At 63.7% G+C, this 24,542-nt stretch overlaps 7 non-coding genes across 7 annotated transcripts; all 7 read right to left on the bottom strand.

Annotated features, from left to right (window-relative positions):
• Nucleotides 1-1,731: 1,731 nt before the first annotated feature.
• On the bottom strand, nt 1,732-1,850 carry LOC142871334 (5S ribosomal RNA). Its single transcript, XR_012919577.1, has one exon. It is a non-coding gene; the product is annotated as a 5S ribosomal RNA (ribosomal RNA).
• Nucleotides 1,851-5,354: 3,504 nt separating this feature from the next.
• Nucleotides 5,355-5,473, bottom strand: LOC142871327 (5S ribosomal RNA). Its single transcript, XR_012919573.1, has one exon. It is a non-coding gene; the product is annotated as a 5S ribosomal RNA (ribosomal RNA).
• Nucleotides 5,474-8,977: 3,504 nt separating this feature from the next.
• LOC142871315 (5S ribosomal RNA) lies at nt 8,978-9,096 on the bottom strand. The gene has a single exon (XR_012919565.1). It is a non-coding gene; the product is annotated as a 5S ribosomal RNA (ribosomal RNA).
• A 3,507-nt stretch (nt 9,097-12,603) lies between these two features.
• LOC142871304 (5S ribosomal RNA) lies at nt 12,604-12,722 on the bottom strand. The gene has a single exon (XR_012919554.1). It is a non-coding gene; the product is annotated as a 5S ribosomal RNA (ribosomal RNA).
• Nucleotides 12,723-16,238: 3,516 nt separating this feature from the next.
• Nucleotides 16,239-16,357, bottom strand: LOC142871042 (5S ribosomal RNA). The gene has a single exon (XR_012919388.1). It is a non-coding gene; the product is annotated as a 5S ribosomal RNA (ribosomal RNA).
• A 3,511-nt stretch (nt 16,358-19,868) lies between these two features.
• On the bottom strand, nt 19,869-19,987 carry LOC142871293 (5S ribosomal RNA). The gene has a single exon (XR_012919543.1). It is a non-coding gene; the product is annotated as a 5S ribosomal RNA (ribosomal RNA).
• A 3,516-nt stretch (nt 19,988-23,503) lies between these two features.
• Nucleotides 23,504-23,622, bottom strand: LOC142871282 (5S ribosomal RNA). The gene has a single exon (XR_012919533.1). It is a non-coding gene; the product is annotated as a 5S ribosomal RNA (ribosomal RNA).
• Between the last annotated feature and the right edge of the window lie 920 nt (nt 23,623-24,542).

Here is a 24,542-nt window from a genome sequence, read left to right as displayed (position 1 = left end):
GACACTTGCTACCCAAAGTGCAAAGGGCATCAGTTGCTCCTCCAAACCCCCCCCCGCCCAGCAGACCGCGTTGTCCAGCCAGCCCCCGGGCCTCCCTGGGGTGCCCAGCACAAAAGTGCAGACAACCACCGGACCCTCAATCTCAGTTTTCGGATGTTTTTGCCACTCTAAGGACCCGCAGGCCAGCTGGGCCTTCTGGCAGGACAGAGAGCCCCGGAATCCGACGTGGAGAGCTGGGTGTACGTCCCCACGAGGAGGCGGTCCCCACCTCCGCGGCTCTCCCCTTGCGGGGGGGGGAAAAGCAGCCACGGGGCCTCAGAGAAGACACCAGGCTGGGCGCCCGCCCCACAGTGGGGGCACGTCCCCCGCAGGCCACTTAGCGACGGCCGCCGGCCGGCGGACGGTTGGGTGGCGCGAGACGCTGCGGCCGCCCTGCTACCGGGTTCCTGGGAGGGCGTCCTGGAACCAGCGTCCACACCAAGCCCTTGGAAGGCCCAGGCGACGGAGGAGCCCCGTCAGGCAGGGGCCGAGGACGGTGACGGCCCGGGCGGGGAGGAGCGTGTCAGGCAGGGGCAGAGGACGGTGACAGGTGACAGGCCGGGCGGGAAGGAGTCAGTCAGGCAGGGGCCGAGGAGGAGACGGGGCTGGGTAAGGGTTAGGGTTAGAGTCAGGGCACAAGTCACAATCGCAAAGACCTGGAAGCGACCCGAGTGCCCATCGACCCACGAGTGCGTAAATGAAATGTGGCGCGTGGACACCACGGAGTGCTATTCAGCTAGGAGGAGCAGCGGTGAGAGGGCACCTCTCGTGGTTCTCCTGGCCAGAGCTGGAACCCGTTCCAGTAAGCCAGGTAGCCCAAGAATGGACACACGAGCACCACGTGCTCGCGCTCACCAGCAAATGGGTACGAACCGACGGACACCCAAGTGGACACAGAGGAATCACCTTCATCGGGTGGGTGTCGGGCGGGTGGGGGGAGGGGATGGGCATACACCTCCATTAGGAATGGGGTGGGTGCGCACCGACTGGGGGATGGGCGCACTTGAGGCTCTGACCCGAGGGGGGAGGCTGGGAGAGGGCAACGTACCCGACCTTAACATTGGTACCCCCACAATACGCTGGAACAACATCAGAGGTTAATGAATAAGAACACAGGGGGGAGGGGGGCACGGGCAACACATGTCACCTTAATACTTGGACTCCCATCATCTGCTTGAAAAGAGAGAGAAAAGAAAATGCAATCATAGAGATAAGAGACACTTTTTAAACATAATGAATCCGAAGAGAAAAGTAAAAGGAGGCCTGTGGGGCAGGTCTGGGTGTGACTCCGGATCCCCCAACATCAGGTGCCACCACCAAAGATTCCTACGTGTAGCCCATAGAACCCCAAAAGCAACGGGACGAGTTCTGGTCACATACTCCCTCAAAATGACATCCTGGCCTTCTTCTGGAACTCCCTCCCCTCTCAGACTCTCAAGGTTTCCTCCAGCGTGTCGGTTCCCACGGAGCAGACCTTTGGTCTGAGACCTGACAGTCCAGAAGCCACGCATGCTGCCGCGTGACGGCGGTGTCGCGGCTTGGGACAAGAGGAGGCCCCACGGTGCGGGCTGGGGCGCCAGGCACCGCGGCGGGCGCTGAGGGTGGGGGTGACCCCCGCCCCGGGCCGCCGCCTCGCTCCCAGAGAGGGGACAGAACAAGAGGCAAAACAAAAAAAAAAAAAAAAAAAAAAGAAGCCTACGGCACCCGGTATTCCCAGGCGGTCTCCCATCCAAGTACTAACCAGGCCCGACCCTGCTTAGCTTCCGAGACCAGACGAGATCGGGCGCGTTCAGGGTGGTGTGGCCCTAGACGGCGGAGGGCGCCCCTGCCCCGCTCAAGAAGCCGAGCCTCTCTGCGCTTTCCCGCCGCCTCCTCCCGCCCCAGGCCCCGCGCCGGCGCTGACCCGCACCGGGCGGGCCTGTTGAGTTCACCGGCCGGGTCCGGCGGGCTCCGAGGGACGGGGGTGACAGGCGGGGTGGGGCGGGGCGGGCAGGGAGCGGCGGGCCGGGGTGGGGGGCTGTCTCTCTATACACACACACACACACACACACACTCACACTCACACTCACTCACTCACACTCACACAAGATGCGCCTCCACGGCTGGACTCGCCAAGGTGGAGACCTTCCAGCCCCCTTCCTCTCCTCGCCTGGCCCACCCCCAGCTCGTGGCCGCCCCCGCCGCCGCCGCCGATTGCGCACGCGCGGGTCGCCCGCCCTTTGACCCCAGGCAGGGGCCGCCCTCCCCGACAACCCCTTTCAGCTGCGCCCCCCACCCTGTGGGTGGGCTGCCGCCTATTCCCCCGGGCCCGGGCTGGGGCACAGCGCATGGGGGAGGGGAGCGAGTGTATGGGGCGTCTCTCTCTCTCTCTAGGGATGTGTCCCATGGGTGGGGTGGCGTGGTTAGTGGGGCGCTGAAGAAATCAGTCCCCTCCATCTCCTACCTCTGGAAAACGCCCAAGCCCTTGGAGAACTGCCGGCAACGCGACCGTGGGGGCCGGGACCCTCCTCTGTGTCCTCCTGTGGCCCAGTCCAAGGGGCCTGGGCCTGGCCGGGGCTGCATTGGACCCCGACCCCCCTGGCGTGTGGACTCGCTAAAAATCGGCGATTAGATATTGGATTCCAGCTTCATTGAGGTCATTTCACTAATGAGTGCACCGGAAAGAGTTTCCTAATCCATCTGTGAGGGTGGCAACTGAAAGAGAATTTTAAAGCTGACAGAATAGGCGAGGAAAGGCATAGGAGATTTCCACACCCAGTAAGGAAGCCTTTCCCGAAATGGAAGAAAGAAACGAGCAAACAGAGACACCGGTAGCCCGCCAGGATCAGAGTCTGCCCCCGAGAGAAAGTACCCTGACCAGGTTCACCCGTGGGTGGGTGGCGAGCTAGCGGCATTCAGAAGAGCGAGGCCCGCAGTCTGTGCAGAAGACACCTGCACTCGGGTGTGTGTGGCGGCGCGATTCCCAAGCAGCTCCAGATGTTAAGCCAAGGAGAAGCCAGGGAGTTCCCAACGCCCCAGGTGTCCTCAGCCCACGACTGGCTGCTGGGGGAATGCGAAGCCCGGCTCCTTGTCTCAGAGCGGGACAACCAGGAGGTGTGACGTACACCCCGGGGTTCCCAGGAGGATCAGGCTGAAGCTGGGACTTGGCCTGAAAGTGTCCCCTCGCACGGCCACCCCCTTCCCCTTCCTGCTCCTCTACTCCTGGTGCCCCTCCATCCAGGGGCCAGACCTTAAAGAGTCACCCGCAAGAGAATCCTGGTCCCAAAGGAGCCTTCTGGGGGACCCGTGCTGAGAGAGGTTGTGGGCATGGCCCGCTGGGGCTCTGCCCGACCCAGGGCTGAGAGATGCAACCTCCCAGCTCTGGGTCCCTGCAGGGGAAGCGTTGGCAAGCACAGGGCCAGTCCTCCAAAGGCCCAGGTGCAGGGAGCCCAGGCCAAGCAGCCTGTGGAAGAAGCCACCCCGGGAACACGACTGCAGGCCACGGCCCTTCCCACCTCCTCCTCCTCCTCCTCCTCCTGCTCCTCCACCCCCCCCGACCTCCCACCCCCACCCCCGACATGGCGCAGGGCTCAGAGACACCTCAGACACTTGCTACCCAAAGTGCAAAGGGCATCAGTTGCTCCTCCAAACCCCCCCCCCCGCCCAGCAGACCGCGTTGTCCAGCCAGCCCCGGGCCTCCCTGAGGTGCCCAGCACAAAAGTGCAGACAACCACCGGACCCTCAATCTCAGTTTTCGGATGTTTTTGCCACTCTAAGGACCCGCAGGCCAGCTGGGCCATCTGGCAGGACAGAGAGCCCCGGAATCCGACGTGGAGAGCTGGGTGTACGTCCCCACGAGGAGGCGGTCCCCACCTCCGCGGCTCTCCCCTTGCGGGGGGGGAAAAGCAGCCACGGGGCCTCAGAGAAGACACCAGGCTGGGCGCCCGCCCCACAGTGGGGGCACGTCCCCCGCAGGCCACTTAGCGACGGCCGCCGGCCGGCGGACGGTTGGGTGGCGCGAGACGCTGCGGCCGCCCTGCTACCGGGTTCCTGGGAGGGCGTCCTGGAACCAGCGTCCACACCAAGCCCTTGGAAGGCCCAGGCGACGGAGGAGCCCCGTCAGGCAGGGGCCGAGGACGGTGACGGCCCGGGCGGGGAGGAGCGTGTCAGGCAGGGGCAGAGGACGGTGACAGGTGACAGGCCGGGCGGGAAGGAGTCAGTCAGGCAGGGGCCGAGGAGGAGACGGGGCTGGGTAAGGGTTAGGGTTAGAGTCAGGGCACAAGTCACAATCGCAAAGACCTGGAAGCGACCCGAGTGCCCATCGACCCACGAGTGCGTAAATGAAATGTGGCGCGTGGACACCACGGAGTGCTATTCAGCTAGGAGGAGCAGCGGTGAGAGGGCACCTCTCGTGGTTCTCCTGGCCAGAGCTGGAACCCGTTCCAGTAAGCCAGGTAGCCCAAGAATGGACACACGAGCACCACGTGCTCGCGCTCACCAGCAAATGGGTACGAACCGACGGACACCCAAGTGGACACAGAGGAATCACCTTCATCGGGTGGGTGTCGGGCGGGTGGGGGGAGGGGATGGGCATACACCTCCATTAGGAATGGGGTGGGTGCGCACCGACTGGGGGATGGGCGCACTTGAGGCTCTGACCCGAGGGGGGAGGCTGGGAGAGGGCAACGTACCCGACCTTAACATTGGTACCCCCACAATACGCTGGAACAACATCAGAGGTTAATGAATAAGAACACAGGGGGGAGGGGGGCACGGGCAACACATGTCACCTTAATACTTGGACTCCCATCATCTGCTTGAAAAGAGAGAGAAAAGAAAATGCAATCATAGAGATAAGAGACACTTTTTAAACATAATGAATCCGAAGAGAAAAGTAAAAGGAGGCCTGTGGGGCAGGTCTGGGTGTGACTCCGGATCCCCCAACATCAGGTGCCACCACCAAAGATTCCTACGTGTAGCCCATAGAACCCCAAAAGCAACGGGACGAGTTCTGGTCACATACTCCCTCAAAATGACATCCTGGCCTTCTTCTGGAACTCCCTCCCCTCTCAGACTCTCAAGGTTTCCTCCAGCGTGTCGGTTCCCACGGAGCAGACCTTTGGTCTGAGACCTGACAGTCCAGAAGCCACGCATGCTGCCGCGTGACGGCGGTGTCGCGGCTTGGGACAAGAGGAGGCCCCACGGTGCGGGCTGGGGCGCCAGGCACCGCGGCGGGCGCTGAGGGTGGGGGTGACCCCCGCCCCGGGCCGCCGCCTCGCTCCCAGAGAGGGGACAGAACAAGAGGCAAAACAAAAAAAAAAAAAAAAAAAAAAAGAAGCCTACGGCACCCGGTATTCCCAGGCGGTCTCCCATCCAAGTACTAACCAGGCCCGACCCTGCTTAGCTTCCGAGACCAGACGAGATCGGGCGCGTTCAGGGTGGTGTGGCCCTAGACGGCGGAGGGCGCCCCTGCCCCGCTCAAGAAGCCGAGCCTCTCTGCGCTTTCCCGCCGCCTCCTCCCGCCCCAGGCCCCGCGCCGGCGCTGACCCGCACCGGGCGGGCCTGTTGAGTTCACCGGCCGGGTCCGGCGGGCTCCGAGGGACGGGGGTGACAGGCGGGGTGGGGCGGGGCGGGCAGGGAGCGGCGGGCCGGGGTGGGGGGCTGTCTCTCTATACACACACACACACACACACACACTCACACTCACACTCACTCACTCACACTCACACAAGATGCGCCTCCACGGCTGGACTCGCCAAGGTGGAGACCTTCCAGCCCCCTTCCTCTCCTCGCCTGGCCCACCCCCAGCTCGTGGCCGCCCCCGCCGCCGCCGCCGATTGCGCACGCGCGGGTCGCCCGCCCTTTGACCCCAGGCAGGGGCCGCCCTCCCCGACAACCCCTTTCAGCTGCGCCCCCCACCCTGTGGGTGGGCTGCCGCCTATTCCCCCGGGCCCGGGCTGGGGCACAGCGCATGGGGGAGGGGAGCGAGTGTATGGGGCGTCTCTCTCTCTCTCTAGGGATGTGTCCCATGGGTGGGGTGGCGTGGTTAGTGGGGCGCTGAAGAAATCAGTCCCCTCCATCTCCTACCTCTGGAAAACGCCCAAGCCCTTGGAGAACTGCCGGCAACGCGACCGTGGGGGCCGGGACCCTCCTCTGTGTCCTCCTGTGGCCCAGTCCAAGGGGCCTGGGCCTGGCCGGGGCTGCATTGGACCCCGACCCCCCTGGCGTGTGGACTCGCTAAAAATCGGCGATTAGATATTGGATTCCAGCTTCATTGAGGTCATTTCACTAATGAGTGCACCGGAAAGAGTTTCCTAATCCATCTGTGAGGGTGGCAACTGAAAGAGAATTTTAAAGCTGACAGAATAGGCGAGGAAAGGCATAGGAGATTTCCACACCCAGTAAGGAAGCCTTTCCCGAAATGGAAGAAAGAAACGAGCAAACAGAGACACCGGTAGCCCGCCAGGATCAGAGTCTGCCCCCGAGAGAAAGTACCCTGACCAGGTTCACCCGTGGGTGGGTGGCGAGCTAGCGGCATTCAGAAGAGCGAGGCCCGCAGTCTGTGCAGAAGACACCTGCACTCGGGTGTGTGTGGCGGCGCGATTCACAAGCAGCTCCAGATGTTAAGCCAAGGAGAAGCCAGGGAGTTCCCAACGCCCCAGGTGTCCTCAGCCCACGACTGGCTGCTGGGGGAATGCGAAGCCCGGCTCCTTGTCTCAGAGCGGGACAACCAGGAGGTGTGACGTACACCCCGGGGTTCCCAGGAGGATCAGGCTGAAGCTGGGACTTGGCCTGAAAGTGTCCCCTCGCACGGCCACCCCCTTCCCCTTCCTGCTCCTCTACTCCTGGTGCCCCTCCATCCAGGGGCCAGACCTTAAAGAGTCACCCGCAAGAGAATCCTGGTCCCAAAGGAGCCTTCTGGGGGACCCGTGCTGAGAGAGGTTGTGGGCATGGCCCGCTGGGGCTCTGCCCGACCCAGGGCTGAGAGATGCAACCTCCCAGCTCTGGGTCCCTGCAGGGGAAGCGTTGGCAAGCACAGGGCCAGTCCTCCAAAGGCCCAGGTGCAGGGAGCCCAGGCCAAGCAGCCTGTGGAAGAAGCCACCCCGGGAACACGACTGCAGGCCACGGCCCTTCCCACCTCCTCCTCCTCCTCCTCCTCCTGCTCCTCCACCCCCCCCGACCTCCCACCCCCACCCCCGACATGGCGCAGGGCTCAGAGACACCTCAGACACTTGCTACCCAAAGTGCAAAGGGCATCAGTTGCTCCTCCAAACCCCCCCCCCCGCCCAGCAGACCGCGTTGTCCAGCCAGCCCCGGGCCTCCCTGAGGTGCCCAGCACAAAAGTGCAGACAACCACCGGACCCTCAATCTCAGTTTTCGGATGTTTTTGCCACTCTAAGGACCCGCAGGCCAGCTGGGCCATCTGGCAGGACAGAGAGCCCCGGAATCCGACGTGGAGAGCTGGGTGTACGTCCCCACGAGGAGGCGGTCCCCACCTCCGCGGCTCTCCCCTTGCGGGGGGGGAAAAGCAGCCACGGGGCCTCAGAGAAGACACCAGGCTGGGCGCCCGCCCCACAGTGGGGGCACGTCCCCCGCAGGCCACTTAGCGACGGCCGCCGGCCGGCGGACGGTTGGGTGGCGCGAGACGCTGCGGCCGCCCTGCTACCGGGTTCCTGGGAGGGCGTCCTGGAACCAGCGTCCACACCAAGCCCTTGGAAGGCCCAGGCGACGGAGGAGCCCCGTCAGGCAGGGGCCGAGGACGGTGACGGCCCGGGCGGGGAGGAGCGTGTCAGGCAGGGGCAGAGGACGGTGACAGGTGACAGGCCGGGCGGGAAGGAGTCAGTCAGGCAGGGGCCGAGGAGGAGACGGGGCTGGGTAAGGGTTAGGGTTAGAGTCAGGGCACAAGTCACAATCGCAAAGACCTGGAAGCGACCCGAGTGCCCATCGACCCACGAGTGCGTAAATGAAATGTGGCGCGTGGACACCACGGAGTGCTATTCAGCTAGGAGGAGCAGCGGTGAGAGGGCACCTCTCGTGGTTCTCCTGGCCAGAGCTGGAACCCGTTCCAGTAAGCCAGGTAGCCCAAGAATGGACACACGAGCACCACGTGCTCGCGCTCACCAGCAAATGGGTACGAACCGACGGACACCCAAGTGGACACAGAGGAATCACCTTCATCGGGTGGGTGTCGGGCGGGTGGGGGGAGGGGATGGGCATACACCTCCATTAGGAATGGGGTGGGTGCGCACCGACTGGGGGATGGGCGCACTTGAGGCTCTGACCCGAGGGGGGAGGCTGGGAGAGGGCAACGTACCCGACCTTAACATTGGTACCCCCACAATACGCTGGAACAACATCAGAGGTTAATGAATAAGAACACAGGGGGGAGGGGGGCACGGGCAACACATGTCACCTTAATACTTGGACTCCCATCATCTGCTTGAAAAGAGAGAGAAAAGAAAATGCAATCATAGAGATAAGAGACACTTTTTAAACATAATGAATCCGAAGAGAAAAGTAAAAGGAGGCCTGTGGGGCAGGTCTGGGTGTGACTCCGGATCCCCCAACATCAGGTGCCACCACCAAAGATTCCTACGTGTAGCCCATAGAACCCCAAAAGCAACGGGACGAGTTCTGGTCACATACTCCCTCAAAATGACATCCTGGCCTTCTTCTGGAACTCCCTCCCCTCTCAGACTCTCAAGGTTTCCTCCAGCGTGTCGGTTCCCACGGAGCAGACCTTTGGTCTGAGACCTGACAGTCCAGAAGCCACGCATGCTGCCGCGTGACGGCGGTGTCGCGGCTTGGGACAAGAGGAGGCCCCACGGTGCGGGCTGGGGCGCCAGGCACCGCGGCGGGCGCTGAGGGTGGGGGTGACCCCCGCCCCGGGCCGCCGCCTCGCTCCCAGAGAGGGGACAGAACAAGAGGCAAAACAAAAAAAAAAAAAAAAAAAAAAAGAAGCCTACGGCACCCGGTATTCCCAGGCGGTCTCCCATCCAAGTACTAACCAGGCCCGACCCTGCTTAGCTTCCGAGACCAGACGAGATCGGGCGCGTTCAGGGTGGTGTGGCCCTAGACGGCGGAGGGCGCCCCTGCCCCGCTCAAGAAGCCGAGCCTCTCTGCGCTTTCCCGCCGCCTCCTCCCGCCCCAGGCCCCGCGCCGGCGCTGACCCGCACCGGGCGGGCCTGTTGAGTTCACCGGCCGGGTCCGGCGGGCTCCGAGGGACGGGGGTGACAGGCGGGGTGGGGCGGGGCGGGCAGGGAGCGGCGGGCCGGGGTGGGGGGCTGTCTCTCTATACACACACACACACACACACACACTCACACTCACACTCACTCACTCACACTCACACAAGATGCGCCTCCACGGCTGGACTCGCCAAGGTGGAGACCTTCCAGCCCCCTTCCTCTCCTCGCCTGGCCCACCCCCAGCTCGTGGCCGCCCCCGCCGCCGCCGCCGATTGCGCACGCGCGGGTCGCCCGCCCTTTGACCCCAGGCAGGGGCCGCCCTCCCCGACAACCCCTTTCAGCTGCGCCCCCCACCCTGTGGGTGGGCTGCCGCCTATTCCCCCGGGCCCGGGCTGGGGCACAGCGCATGGGGGAGGGGAGCGAGTGTATGGGGCGTCTCTCTCTCTCTCTAGGGATGTGTCCCATGGGTGGGGTGGCGTGGTTAGTGGGGCGCTGAAGAAATCAGTCCCCTCCATCTCCTACCTCTGGAAAACGCCCAAGCCCTTGGAGAACTGCCGGCAACGCGACCGTGGGGGCCGGGACCCTCCTCTGTGTCCTCCTGTGGCCCAGTCCAAGGGGCCTGGGCCTGGCCGGGGCTGCATTGGACCCCGACCCCCCTGGCGTGTGGACTCGCTAAAAATCGGCGATTAGATATTGGATTCCAGCTTCATTGAGGTCATTTCACTAATGAGTGCACCGGAAAGAGTTTCCTAATCCATCTGTGAGGGTGGCAACTGAAAGAGAATTTTAAAGCTGACAGAATAGGCGAGGAAAGGCATAGGAGATTTCCACACCCAGTAAGGAAGCCTTTCCCGAAATGGAAGAAAGAAACGAGCAAACAGAGACACCGGTAGCCCGCCAGGATCAGAGTCTGCCCCCGAGAGAAAGTACCCTGACCAGGTTCACCCGTGGGTGGGTGGCGAGCTAGCGGCATTCAGAAGAGCGAGGCCCGCAGTCTGTGCAGAAGACACCTGCACTCGGGTGTGTGTGGCGGCGCGATTCCCAAGCAGCTCCAGATGTTAAGCCAAGGAGAAGCCAGGGAGTTCCCAACGCCCCAGGTGTCCTCAGCCCACGACTGGCTGCTGGGGGAATGCGAAGCCCGGCTCCTTGTCTCAGAGCGGGACAACCAGGAGGTGTGACGTACACCCCGGGGTTCCCAGGAGGATCAGGCTGAAGCTGGGACTTGGCCTGAAAGTGTCCCCTCGCACGGCCACCCCCTTCCCCTTCCTGCTCCTCTACTCCTGGTGCCCCTCCATCCAGGGGCCAGACCTTAAAGAGTCACCCGCAAGAGAATCCTGGTCCCAAAGGAGCCTTCTGGGGGACCCGTGCTGAGAGAGGTTGTGGGCATGGCCCGCTGGGGCTCTGCCCGACCCAGGGCTGAGAGATGCAACCTCCCAGCTCTGGGTCCCTGCAGGGGAAGCGTTGGCAAGCACAGGGCCAGTCCTCCAAAGGCCCAGGTGCAGGGAGCCCAGGCCAAGCAGCCTGTGGAAGAAGCCACCCCGGGAACACGACTGCAGGCCACGGCCCTTCCCACCTCCTCCTCCTCCTCCTCCTCCTGCTCCTCCACCCCCCCCCCGACCTCCCACCCCCACCCCCGACATGGCGCAGGGCTCAGAGACACCTCAGACACTTGCTACCCAAAGTGCAAAGGGCATCAGTTGCTCCTCCAAACCCCCCCCCCGCCCAGCAGACCGCGTTGTCCAGCCAGCCCCCGGGCCTCCCTGGGGTGCCCAGCACAAAAGTGCAGACAACCACCGGACCCTCAATCTCAGTTTTCGGATGTTTTTGCCACTCTAAGGACCCGCAGGCCAGCTGGGCCTTCTGGCAGGACAGAGAGCCCCGGAATCCGACGTGGAGAGCTGGGTGTACGTCCCCACGAGGAGGCGGTCCCCACCTCCGCGGCTCTCCCCTTGCGGGGGGGGAAAAGCAGCCACGGGGCCTCAGAGAAGACACCAGGCTGGGCGCCCGCCCCACAGTGGGGGCACGTCCCCCGCAGGCCACTTAGCGACGGCCGCCGGCCGGCGGACGGTTGGGTGGCGCGAGACGCTGCGGCCGCCCTGCTACCGGGTTCCTGGGAGGGCGTCCTGGAACCAGCGTCCACACCAAGCCCTTGGAAGGCCCAGGCGACGGAGGAGCCCCGTCAGGCAGGGGCCGAGGACGGTGACGGCCCGGGCGGGGAGGAGCGTGTCAGGCAGGGGCAGAGGACGGTGACAGGTGACAGGCCGGGCGGGAAGGAGTCAGTCAGGCAGGGGCCGAGGAGGAGACGGGGCTGGGTAAGGGTTAGGGTTAGAGTCAGGGCACAAGTCACAATCGCAAAGACCTGGAAGCGACCCGAGTGCCCATCGACCCACGAGTGCGTAAATGAAATGTGGCGCGTGGACACCACGGAGTGCTATTCAGCTAGGAGGAGCAGCGGTGAGAGGGCACCTCTCGTGGTTCTCCTGGCCAGAGCTGGAACCCGTTCCAGTAAGCCAGGTAGCCCAAGAATGGACACACGAGCACCACGTGCTCGCGCTCACCAGCAAATGGGTACGAACCGACGGACACCCAAGTGGACACAGAGGAATCACCTTCATCGGGTGGGTGTCGGGCGGGTGGGGGGAGGGGATGGGCATACACCTCCATTAGGAATGGGGTGGGTGCGCACCGACTGGGGGATGGGCGCACTTGAGGCTCTGACCCGAGGGGGGAGGCTGGGAGAGGGCAACGTACCCGACCTTAACATTGGTACCCCCACAATACGCTGGAACAACATCAGAGGTTAATGAATAAGAACACAGGGGGGAGGGGGGCACGGGCAACACATGTCACCTTAATACTTGGACTCCCATCATCTGCTTGAAAAGAGAGAGAAAAGAAAATGCAATCATAGAGATAAGAGACACTTTTTAAACATAATGAATCCGAAGAGAAAAGTAAAAGGAGGCCTGTGGGGCAGGTCTGGGTGTGACTCCGGATCCCCCAACATCAGGTGCCACCACCAAAGATTCCTACGTGTAGCCCATAGAACCCCAAAAGCAACGGGACGAGTTCTGGTCACATACTCCCTCAAAATGACATCCTGGCCTTCTTCTGGAACTCCCTCCCCTCTCAGACTCTCAAGGTTTCCTCCAGCGTGTCGGTTCCCACGGAGCAGACCTTTGGTCTGAGACCTGACAGTCCAGAAGCCACGCATGCTGCCGCGTGACGGCGGTGTCGCGGCTTGGGACAAGAGGAGGCCCCACGGTGCGGGCTGGGGCGCCAGGCACCGCGGCGGGCGCTGAGGGTGGGGGTGACCCCCGCCCCGGGCCGCCGCCTCGCTCCCAGAGAGGGGACAGAACAAGAGGCAAAACAAAAAAAAAAAAAAAAAAAAAGAAGAAGCCTACGGCACCCGGTATTCCCAGGCGGTCTCCCATCCAAGTACTAACCAGGCCCGACCCTGCTTAGCTTCCGAGACCAGACGAGATCGGGCGCGTTCAGGGTGGTGTGGCCCTAGACGGCGGAGGGCGCCCCTGCCCCGCTCAAGAAGCCGAGCCTCTCTGCGCTTCCCCGCCGCCTCCTCCCGCCCCAGGCCCCGCGCCGGCGCTGACCCGCACCGGGCGGGCCTGTTGAGTTCACCGGCCGGGTCCGGCGGGCTCCGAGGGACGGGGGTGACAGGCGGGGCGGGGCGGGGCGGGCAGGGAGCGGCGGGCCGGGGTGGGGGGCTGTCTCTCTATACACACACACACACACACACACACACTCACACTCACACTCACTCACTCACACTCACACAAGATGCGCCTCCACGGCTGGACTCGCCAAGGTGGAGACCTTCCAGCCCCCTTCCTCTCCTCGCCTGGCCCACCCCCAGCTCGTGGCCGCCGCCGCCGCCGCCGCCGCCGCCGATTGCGCACGCGCGGGTCGCCCGCCCTTTGACCCCAGGCAGGGGCCGCCCTCCCCGACAACCCCTTTCAGCTGCGCCCCCCACCCTGTGGGTGGGCTGCCGCCTATTCCCCCGGGCCCGGGCTGGGGCACAGCGCATGGGGGAGGGGAGCGAGTGTATGGGGCGTCTCTCTCTCTCTCTAGGGATGTGTCCCATGGGTGGGGTGGCGTGGTTAGTGGGGCGCTGAAGAAATCAGTCCCCTCCATCTCCTACCTCTGGAAAACGCCCAAGCCCTTGGAGAACTGCCGGCAACGCGACCGTGGGGGCCGGGACCCTCCTCTGTGTCCTCCTGTGGCCCAGTCCAAGGGGCCTGGGCCTGGCCGGGGCTGCATTGGACCCCGACCCCCCTGGCGTGTGGACTCGCTAAAAATCGGCGATTAGATATTGGATTCCAGCTTCATTGAGGTCATTTCACTAATGAGTGCACCGGAAAGAGTTTCCTAATCCATCTGTGAGGGTGGCAACTGAAAGAGAATTTTAAAGCTGACAGAATAGGCGAGGAAAGGCATAGGAGATTTCCACACCCAGTAAGGAAGCCTTTCCCGAAATGGAAGAAAGAAACGAGCAAACAGAGACACCGGTAGCCCGCCAGGATCAGAGTCTGCCCCCGAGAGAAAGTACCCTGACCAGGTTCACCCGTGGGTGGGTGGCGAGCTAGCGGCATTCAGAAGAGCGAGGCCCGCAGTCTGTGCAGAAGACACCTGCACTCGGGTGTGTGTGGCGGCGCGATTCCCAAGCAGCTCCAGATGTTAAGCCAAGGAGAAGCCAGGGAGTTCCCAACGCCCCAGGTGTCCTCAGCCCACGACTGGCTGCTGGGGGAATGCGAAGCCCGGCTCCTTGTCTCAGAGCGGGACAACCAGGAGGTGTGACGTACACCCCGGGGTTCCCAGGAGGATCAGGCTGAAGCTGGGACTTGGCCTGAAAGTGTCCCCTCGCACGGCCACCCCCTTCCCCTTCCTGCTCCTCTACTCCTGGTGCCCCTCCATCCAGGGGCCAGACCTTAAAGAGTCACCCGCAAGAGAATCCTGGTCCCAAAGGAGCCTTCTGGGGGACCCGTGCTGAGAGAGGTTGTGGGCATGGCCCGCTGGGGCTCTGCCCGACCCAGGGCTGAGAGATGCAACCTCCCAGCTCTGGGTCCCTGCAGGGGAAGCGTTGGCAAGCACAGGGCCAGTCCTCCAAAGGCCCAGGTGCAGGGAGCCCAGGCCAAGCAGCCTGTGGAAGAAGCCACCCCGGGAACACGACTGCAGGCCACGGCCCTTCCCACCTCCTCCTCCTCCTCCTCCTCCTGCTCCTCCACCCCCCCCCCCCGACCTCCCACCCCCACCCCCGACATGGCGCAGGGCTCAGAGACACCTCAGACACTTGCTACCCAAAGTGCAAAGGGCATCAGTTGCTCCTCCAAACCCCCCCCCCCGCCCAGCAGACCGCGTTGTCCAGCCAGCCCCCGGGCCTCCCTGGGGTGCCCAGCACAAAAGTGCAGACAACCACCGGACCCTCAATCTCAGTTTTCGGATGTTTTTGCCACTCTAAGGACCCGCAGGCCAGCTGGGCCTTCTGGCAGGACAGAGAGCCCCGGAATCCGACGTGGAGAGCTGGGTGTACGTCCCCACGAGGAGGCGGTCCCCACCTCCGCGGCTCTCCCCTTGCGGGGGGGGAAAAGCAGCCACGGGGCCTCAGAGAAGACACCAGGCTGGGCGCCCGCCCCACAGTGGGGGCACGTCCCCCGCAGGCCACTTAGCGACGGCCGCCGGCCGGCGGACGGTTGGGTGGCGCGAGACGCTGCGGCCGCCCTGCTACCGGGTTCCTGGGAGGGCGTCCTGGAACCAGCGTCCACACCAAGCCCTTGGAAGGCCCAGGCGACGGAGGAGCCCCGTCAGGCAGGGGCCGAGGACGGTGACGGCCCGGGCGGGGAGGAGCGTGTCAGGCAGGGGCAGAGGACGGTGACAGGTGACAGGCCGGGCGGGAAGGAGTCAGTCAGGCAGGGGCCGAGGAGGAGACGGGGCTGGGTAAGGGTTAGGGTTAGAGTCAGGGCACAAGTCACAATCGCAAAGACCTGGAAGCGACCCGAGTGCCCATCGACCCACGAGTGCGTAAATGAAATGTGGCGCGTGGACACCACGGAGTGCTATTCAGCTAGGAGGAGCAGCGGTGAGAGGGCACCTCTCGTGGTTCTCCTGGCCAGAGCTGGAACCCGTTCCAGTAAGCCAGGTAGCCCAAGAATGGACACACGAGCACCACGTGCTCGCGCTCACCAGCAAATGGGTACGAACCGACGGACACCCAAGTGGACACAGAGGAATCACCTTCATCGGGTGGGTGTCGGGCGGGTGGGGGGAGGGGATGGGCATACACCTCCATTAGGAATGGGGTGGGTGCGCACCGACTGGGGGATGGGCGCACTTGAGGCTCTGACCCGAGGGGGGAGGCTGGGAGAGGGCAACGTACCCGACCTTAACATTGGTACCCCCACAATACGCTGGAACAACATCAGAGGTTAATGAATAAGAACACAGGGGGGAGGGGGGCACGGGCAACACATGTCACCTTAATACTTGGACTCCCATCATCTGCTTGAAAAGAGAGAGAAAAGAAAATGCAATCATAGAGATAAGAGACACTTTTTAAACATAATGAATCCGAAGAGAAAAGTAAAAGGAGGCCTGTGGGGCAGGTCTGGGTGTGACTCCGGATCCCCCAACATCAGGTGCCACCACCAAAGATTCCTACGTGTAGCCCATAGAACCCCAAAAGCAACGGGACGAGTTCTGGTCACATACTCCCTCAAAATGACATCCTGGCCTTCTTCTGGAACTCCCTCCCCTCTCAGACTCTCAAGGTTTCCTCCAGCGTGTCGGTTCCCACGGAGCAGACCTTTGGTCTGAGACCTGACAGTCCAGAAGCCACGCATGCTGCCGCGTGACGGCGGTGTCGCGGCTTGGGACAAGAGGAGGCCCCACGGTGCGGGCTGGGGCGCCAGGCACCGCGGCGGGCGCTGAGGGTGGGGGTGACCCCCGCCCCGGGCCGCCGCCTCGCTCCCAGAGAGGGGACAGAACAAGAGGCAAAACAAAAAAAAAAAAAAAAAAAGAAGAAGCCTACGGCACCCGGTATTCCCAGGCGGTCTCCCATCCAAGTACTAACCAGGCCCGACCCTGCTTAGCTTCTGAGACCAGACGAGATCGGGCGCGTTCAGGGTGGTGTGGCCCTAGACGGCGGAGGGCGCCCCTGCCCCGCTCAAGAAGCCGAGCCTCTCTGCGCTTTCCCGCCGCCTCCTCCCGCCCCAGGCCCCGCGCCAGCGCTGACCCGCACCGGGCGGGCCTGTTGAGTTCACCGGCCGGGTCCGGCGGGCTCCGAGGGACGGGGGTGACAGGCGGGGTGGGGCGGGGCGGGCAGGGAGCGGCGGGCCGGGGTGGGGGGCTGTCTCTCTATACACACACACACACACACACACACACTCACACTCACACTCACTCACTCACACTCACACAAGATGCGCCTCCACGGCTGGACTCGCCAAGGTGGAGACCTTCCAGCCCCCTTCCTCTCCTCGCCTGGCCCACCCCCAGCTCGTGGCCGCCCCCGCCGCCGCCGCCGATTGCGCACGCGCGGGTCGCCCGCCCTTTGACCCCAGGCAGGGGCCGCCCTCCCCGACAACCCCTTTCAGCTGCGCCCCCCACCCTGTGGGTGGGCTGCCGCCTATTCCCCAGGGCCCGGGCTGGGGCACAGCGCATGGGGGAGGGGAGCGAGTGTATGGGGCGTCTCTCTCTCTCTCTAGGGATGTGTCCCATGGGTGGGGTGGCGTGGTTAGTGGGGCGCTGAAGAAATCAGTCCCCTCCATCTCCTACCTCTGGAAAACGCCCAAGCCCTTGGAGAACTGCCGGCAACGCGACCGTGGGGGCCGGGACCCTCCTCTGTGTCCTCCTGTGGCCCAGTCCAAGGGGCCTGGGCCTGGCCGGGGCTGCATTGGACCCCGACCCCCCTGGCGTGTGGACTCGCTAAAAATCGGCGATTAGATATTGGATTCCAGCTTCATTGAGGTCATTTCACTAATGAGTGCACCGGAAAGAGTTTCCTAATCCATCTGTGAGGGTGGCAACTGAAAGAGAATTTTAAAGCTGACAGAATAGGCGAGGAAAGGCATAGGAGATTTCCACACCCAGTAAGGAAGCCTTTCCCGAAATGGAAGAAAGAAACGAGCAAACAGAGACACCGGTAGCCCGCCAGGATCAGAGTCTGCCCCCGAGAGAAAGTACCCTGACCAGGTTCACCCGTGGGTGGGTGGCGAGCTAGCGGCATTCAGAAGAGCGAGGCCCGCAGTCTGTGCAGAAGACACCTGCACTCGGGTGTGTGTGGCGGCACGATTCCCAAGCAGCTCCAGATGTTAAGCCAAGGAGAAGCCAGGGAGTTCCCAACGCCCCAGGTGTCCTCAGCCCACGACTGGCTGCTGGGGGAATGCGAAGCCCGGCTCCTTGTCTCAGAGCGGGACAACCAGGAGGTGTGACGTACACCCCGGGGTTCCCAGGAGGATCAGGCTGAAGCTGGGACTTGGCCTGAAAGTGTCCCCTCGCACGGCCACCCCCTTCCCCTTCCTGCTCCTCTACTCCTGGTGCCCCTCCATCCAGGGGCCAGACCTTAAAGAGTCACCCGCAAGAGAATCCTGGTCCCAAAGGAGCCTTCTGGGGGACCCGTGCTGAGAGAGGTTGTGGGCATGGCCCGCTGGGGCTCTGCCCGACCCAGGGCTGAGAGATGCAACCTCCCAGCTCTGGGTCCCTGCAGGGGAAGCGTTGGCAAGCACAGGGCCAGTCCTCCAAAGGCCCAGGTGCAGGGAGCCCAGGCCAAGCAGCCTGTGGAAGAAGCCACCCCGGGAACACGACTGCAGGCCACGGCCCTTCCCACCTCCTCCTCCTCCTCCTCCTCCTGCTCCTCCACCCCCCCCCCGACCTCCCACCCCCACCCCCGACATGGCGCAGGGCTCAGAGACACCTCAGACACTTGCTACCCAAAGTGCAAAGGGCATCAGTTGCTCCTCCAAACCCCCCCCCCCGCCCAGCAGACCGCGTTGTCCAGCCAGCCCCCGGGCCTCCCTGGGGTGCCCAGCACAAAAGTGCAGACAACCACCGGACCCTCAATCTCAGTTTTCGGATGTTTTTGCCACTCTAAGGACCCGCAGGCCAGCTGGGCCTTCTGGCAGGACAGAGAGCCCCGGAATCCGACGTGGAGAGCTGGGTGTACGTCCCCACGAGGAGGCGGTCCCCACCTCCGCGGCTCTCCCCTTGCGGGGGGGGGGGAAAAGCAGCCACGGGGCCTCAGAGAAGACACCAGGCTGGGCGCCCGCCCCACAGTGGGGGCACGTCCCCCGCAGGCCACTTAGCGACGGCCGCCGGCCGGCGGACGGTTGGGTGGCGCGAGACGCTGCGGCCGCCCTGCTACCGGGTTCCTGGGAGGGCGTCCTGGAACCAGCGTCCACACCAAGCCCTTGGAAGGCCCAGGCGACGGAGGAGCCCCGTCAGGCAGGGGCCGAGGACGGTGACGGCCCGGGCGGGGAGGAGCGTGTCAGGCAGGGGCAGAGGACGGTGACAGGTGACAGGCCGGGCGGGAAGGAGTCAGTCAGGCAGGGGCCGAGGAGGAGACGGGGCTGGGTAAGGGTTAGGGTTAGAGTCAGGGCACAAGTCACAATCGCAAAGACCTGGAAGCGACCCGAGTGCCCATCGACCCACGAGTGCGTAAATGAAATGTGGCGCGTGGACACCACGGAGTGCTATTCAGCTAGGAGGAGCAGCGGTGAGAGGGCACCTCTCGTGGTTCTCCTGGCCAGAGCTGGAACCCGTTCCAGTAAGCCAGGTAGCCCAAGAATGGACACACGAGCACCACGTGCTCGCGCTCACCAGCAAATGGGTACGAACCGACGGACACCCAAGTGGACACAGAGGAATCACCTTCATCGGGTGGGTGTCGGGCGGGTGGGGGGAGGGGATGGGCATACACCTCCATTAGGAATGGGGTGGGTGCGCACCGACTGGGGGATGGGCGCACTTGAGGCTCTGACCCGAGGGGGGAGGCTGGGAGAGGGCAACGTACCCGACCTTAACATTGGTACCCCCACAATACGCTGGAACAACATCAGAGGTTAATGAATAAGAACACAGGGGGGAGGGGGGCACGGGCAACACATGTCACCTTAATACTTGGACTCCCATCATCTGCTTGAAAAGAGAGAGAAAAGAAAATGCAATCATAGAGATAAGAGACACTTTTTAAACATAATGAATCCGAAGAGAAAAGTAAAAGGAGGCCTGTGGGGCAGGTCTGGGTGTGACTCCGGATCCCCCAACATCAGGTGCCACCACCAAAGATTCCTACGTGTAGCCCATAGAACCCCAAAAGCAACGGGACGAGTTCTGGTCACATACTCCCTCAAAATGACATCCTGGCCTTCTTCTGGAACTCCCTCCCCTCTCAGACTCTCAAGGTTTCCTCCAGCGTGTCGGTTCCCACGGAGCAGACCTTTGGTCTGAGACCTGACAGTCCAGAAGCCACGCATGCTGCCGCGTGACGGCGGTGTCGCGGCTTGGGACAAGAGGAGGCCCCACGGTGCGGGCTGGGGCGCCAGGCACCGCGGCGGGCGCTGAGGGTGGGGGTGACCCCCGCCCCGGGCCGCCGCCTCGCTCCCAGAGAGGGGACAGAACAAGAGGCAAAACAAAAAAAAAAAAAAAAAAAAAAGAAGCCTACGGCACCCGGTATTCCCAGGCGGTCTCCCATCCAAGTACTAACCAGGCCCGACCCTGCTTAGCTTCCGAGACCAGACGAGATCGGGCGCGTTCAGGGTGGTGTGGCCCTAGACGGCGGAGGGCGCCCCTGCCCCGCTCAAGAAGCCGAGCCTCTCTGCGCTTTCCCGCCGCCTCCTCCCGCCCCAGGCCCCGCGCCGGCGCTGACCCGCACCGGGCGGGCCTGTTGAGTTCACCGGCCGGGTCCGGCGGGCTCCGAGGGACGGGGGTGACAGGCGGGGTGGGGCGGGGCGGGCAGGGAGCGGCGGGCCGGGGTGGGGGGCTGTCTCTCTATACACACACACACACACACACACACACTCACACTCACACTCACTCACTCACACTCACACAAGATGCGCCTCCACGGCTGGACTCGCCAAGGTGGAGACCTTCCAGCCCCCTTCCTCTCCTCGCCTGGCCCACCCCCAGCTCGTGGCCGCCGCCGCCGCCGCCGCCGCCGCCGCCGATTGCGCACGCGCGGGTCGCCCGCCCTTTGACCCCAGGCAGGGGCCGCCCTCCCCGACAACCCCTTTCAGCTGCGCCCCCCACCCTGTGGGTGGGCTGCCGCCTATTCCCCCGGGCCCGGGCTGGGGCACAGCGCATGGGGGAGGGGAGCGAGTGTATGGGGCGTCTCTCTCTCTCTCTAGGGATGTGTCCCATGGGTGGGGTGGCGTGGTTAGTGGGGCGCTGAAGAAATCAGTCCACTCCATCTCCTACCTCTGGAAAACGCCCAAGCCCTTGGAGAACTGCCGGCAACGCGACCGTGGGGGCCGGGACCCTCCTCTGTGTCCTCCTGTGGCCCAGTCCAAGGGGCCTGGGCCTGGCCGGGGCTGCATTGGACCCCGAACCCCTGGCGTGTGGACTCGCTAAAAATCGGCGATTAGATATTGGATTCCAGCTTCATTGAGGTCATTTCACTAATGAGTGCACCGGAAAGAGTTTCCTAATCCATCTGTGAGGGTGGCAACTGAAAGAGAATTTTAAAGCTGACAGAATAGGCGAGGAAAGGCATAGGAGATTTCCACACCCAGTAAGGAAGCCTTTCCCGAAATGGAAGAAAGAAACGAGCAAACAGAGACACCGGTAGCCCGCCAGGATCAGAGTCTGCCCCCGAGAGAAAGTACCCTGACCAGGTTCACCCGTGGGTGGGTGGCGAGCTAGCGGCATTCAGAAGAGCGAGGCCCGCAGTCTGTGCAGAAGACACCTGCACTCGGGTGTGTGTGGCGGCGCGATTCCCAAGCAGCTCCAGATGTTAAGCCAAGGAGAAGCCAGGGAGTTCCCAACGCCCCAGGTGTCCTCAGCCCACGACTGGCTGCTGGGGGAATGCGAAGCCCGGCTCCTTGTCTCAGAGCGGGACAACCAGGAGGTGTGATGTACACCCCGGGGTTCCCAGGAGGATCAGGCTGAAGCTGGGACTTGGCCTGAAAGTGTCCCCTCGCACGGCCACCCCCTTCCCCTTCCTGCTCCTCTACTCCTGGTGCCCCTCCATCCAGGGGCCAGACCTTAAAGAGTCACCCGCAAGAGAATCCTGGTCCCAAAGGAGCCTTCTGGGGGACCCGTGCTGAGAGAGGTTGTGGGCATGGCCCGCTGGGGCTCTGCCCGACCCAGGGCTGAGAGATGCAACCTCCCAGCTCTGGGTCCCTGCAGGGGAAGCGTTGGCAAGCACAGGGCCAGTCCTCCAAAGGCCCAGGTGCAGGGAGCCCAGGCCAAGCAGCCTGTGGAAGAAGCCACCCCGGGAACACGACTGCAGGCCACGGCCCTTCCCACCTCCTCCTCCTCCTCCTCCTCCTGCTCCTCCACCCCCCCCCCGACCTCCCACCCCCACCCCCGACATGGCGCAGGGCTCAGAGACACCTCAGACACTTGCTACCCAAAGTGCAAAGGGCATCAGTTGCTCCTCCAAACCCCCCCCCCGCCCAGCAGACCGCGTTGTCCAGCCAGCCCCCGGGCCTCCCTGGGGTGCCCAGCACAAAAGTGCAGACAACCACCGGACCCTCAATCTCAGTTTTCGGATGTTTTTGCCACTCTAAGGACCCGCAGGCCAGCTGGGCCTTCTGGCAGGACAGAGAGCCCCGGAATCCGACGTGGAGAGCTGGGTGTACGTCCCCACGAGGAGGCGGTCCCCACCTCCGCGGCTCTCCCCTTGCGGGGGGGGAAAAGCAGCCACGGGGCCTCAGAGAAGACACCAGGCTGGGCGCCCGCCCCACAGTGGGGGCACGTCCCCCGCAGGCCACTTAGCGACGGCCGCCGGCCGGCGGACGGTTGGGTGGCGCGAGACGCTGCGGCCGCCCTGCTACCGGGTTCCTGGGAGGGCGTCCTGGAACCAGCGTCCACACCAAGCCCTTGGAAGGCCCAGGCGACGGAGGAGCCCCGTCAGGCAGGGGCCGAGGACGGTGACGGCCCGGGCGGGGAGGAGCGTGTCAGGCAGGGGCAGAGGACGGTGACAGGTGACAGGCCGGGCGGGAAGGAGTCAGTCAGGCAGGGGCCGAGGAGGAGACGGGGCTGGGTAAGGGTTAGGGTTAGAGTCAGGGCACAAGTCACAATCGCAAAGACCTGGAAGCGACCCGAGTGCCCATCGACCCACGAGTGCGTAAATGAAATGTGGCGCGTGGACACCACGGAGTGCTATTCAGCTAGGAGGAGCAGCGGTGAGAGGGCACCTCTCGTGGTTCTCCTGGCCAGAGCTGGAACCCGTTCCAGTAAGCCAGGTAGCCCAAGAATGGACACACGAGCACCACGTGCTCGCGCTCACCAGCAAATGGGTACGAACCGACGGACACCCAAGTGGACACAGAGGAATCACCTTCATCGGGTGGGTGTCGGGCGGGTGGGGGGAGGGGATGGGCATACACCTCCATTAGGAATGGGGTGGGTGCGCACCGACTGGGGGATGGGCGCACTTGAGGCTCTGACCCGAGGGGGGAGGCTGGGAGAGGGCAACGTACCCGACCTTAACATTGGTACCCCCACAATACGCTGGAACAACATCAGAGGTTAATGAATAAGAACACAGGGGGGAGGGGGGCACGGGCAACACATGTCACCTTAATACTTGGACTCCCATCATCTGCTTGAAAAGAGAGAGAAAAGAAAATGCAATCATAGAGATAAGAGACACTTTTTAAACATAATGAATCCGAAGAGAAAAGTAAAAGGAGGCCTGTGGGGCAGGTCTGGGTGTGACTCCGGATCCCCCAACATCAGGTGCCACCACCAAAGATTCCTACGTGTAGCCCATAGAACCCCAAAAGCAACGGGACGAGTTCTGGTCACATACTCCCTCAAAATGACATCCTGGCCTTCTTCTGGAACTCCCTCCCCTCTCAGACTCTCAAGGTTTCCTCCAGCGTGTCGGTTCCCACGGAGCAGACCTTTGGTCTGAGACCTGACAGTCCAGAAGCCACGCATGCTGCCGCGTGACGGCGGTGTCGCGGCTTGGGACAAGAGGAGGCCCCACGGTGCGGGCTGGGGCGCCAGGCACCGCGGCGGGCGCTGAGGGTGGGGGTGACCCCCGCCCCGGGCCGCCGCCTCGCTCCCAGAGAGGGGACAGAACAAGAGGCAAAACAAAAAAAAAAAAAAAAAAAAAAAGAAGCCTACGGCACCCGGTATTCCCAGGCGGTCTCCCATCCAAGTACTAACCAGGCCCGACCCTGCTTAGCTTCCGAGACCAGACGAGATCGGGCGCGTTCAGGGTGGTGTGGCCCTAGACGGCGGAGGGCGCCCCTGCCCCGCTCAAGAAGCCGAGCCTCTCTGCGCTTCCCCGCCGCCTCCTCCCGCCCCAGGCCCCGCGCCGGCGCTGACCCGCACCGGGCGGGCCTGTTGAGTTCACCGGCCGGGTCCGGCGGGCTCCGAGGGACGGGGGTGACAGGCGGGGCGGGGCGGGGCGGGCAGGGAGCGGCGGGCCGGGGTGGGGGGCTGTCTCTCTATACACACACACACACACACACACACACTCACACTCACACTCACTCACTCACACTCACACAAGATGCGCCTCCACGGCTGGACTCGCCAAGGTGGAGACCTTCCAGCCCCCTTCCTCTCCTCGCCTGGCCCACCCCCAGCTCGTGGCCGCCCCCGCCGCCGCCGCCGATTGCGCACGCGCGGGTCGCCCGCCCTTTGACCCCAGGCAGGGGCCGCCCTCCCCGACAACCCCTTTCAGCTGCGCCCCCCACCCTGTGGGTGGGCTGCCGCCTATTCCCCCGGGCCCGGGCTGGGGCACAGCGCATGGGGGAGGGGAGCGAGTGTATGGGGCGTCTCTCTCTCTCTCTAGGGATGTGTCCCATGGGTGGGGTGGCGTGGTTAGTGGGGCGCTGAAGAAATCAGTCCCCTCCATCTCCTACCTCTGGAAAACGCCCAAGCCCTTGGAGAACTGCCGGCAACGCGACCGTGGGGGCCGGGACCCTCCTCTGTGTCCTCCTGTGGCCCAGTCCAAGGGGCCTGGGCCTGGCCGGGGCTGCATTGGACCCCGACCCCCCTGGCGTGTGGACTCGCTAAAAATCGGCGATTAGATATTGGATTCCAGCTTCATTGAGGTCATTTCACTAATGAGTGCACCGGAAAGAGTTTCCTAATCCATCTGTGAGGGTGGCAACTGAAAGAGAATTTTAAAGCTGACAGAATAGGCGA

The sequence above is a fragment of the Microcebus murinus genome, chromosome 5 (assembly GCF_040939455.1).
Source record: "Microcebus murinus isolate Inina chromosome 5, M.murinus_Inina_mat1.0, whole genome shotgun sequence".
NCBI classification, from domain to species: domain Eukaryota; kingdom Metazoa; phylum Chordata; class Mammalia; order Primates; family Cheirogaleidae; genus Microcebus; species Microcebus murinus.
Note: the sequence above shows the minus strand (reverse complement) of the source record. Positions and strands in the feature narration are given on the sequence as shown.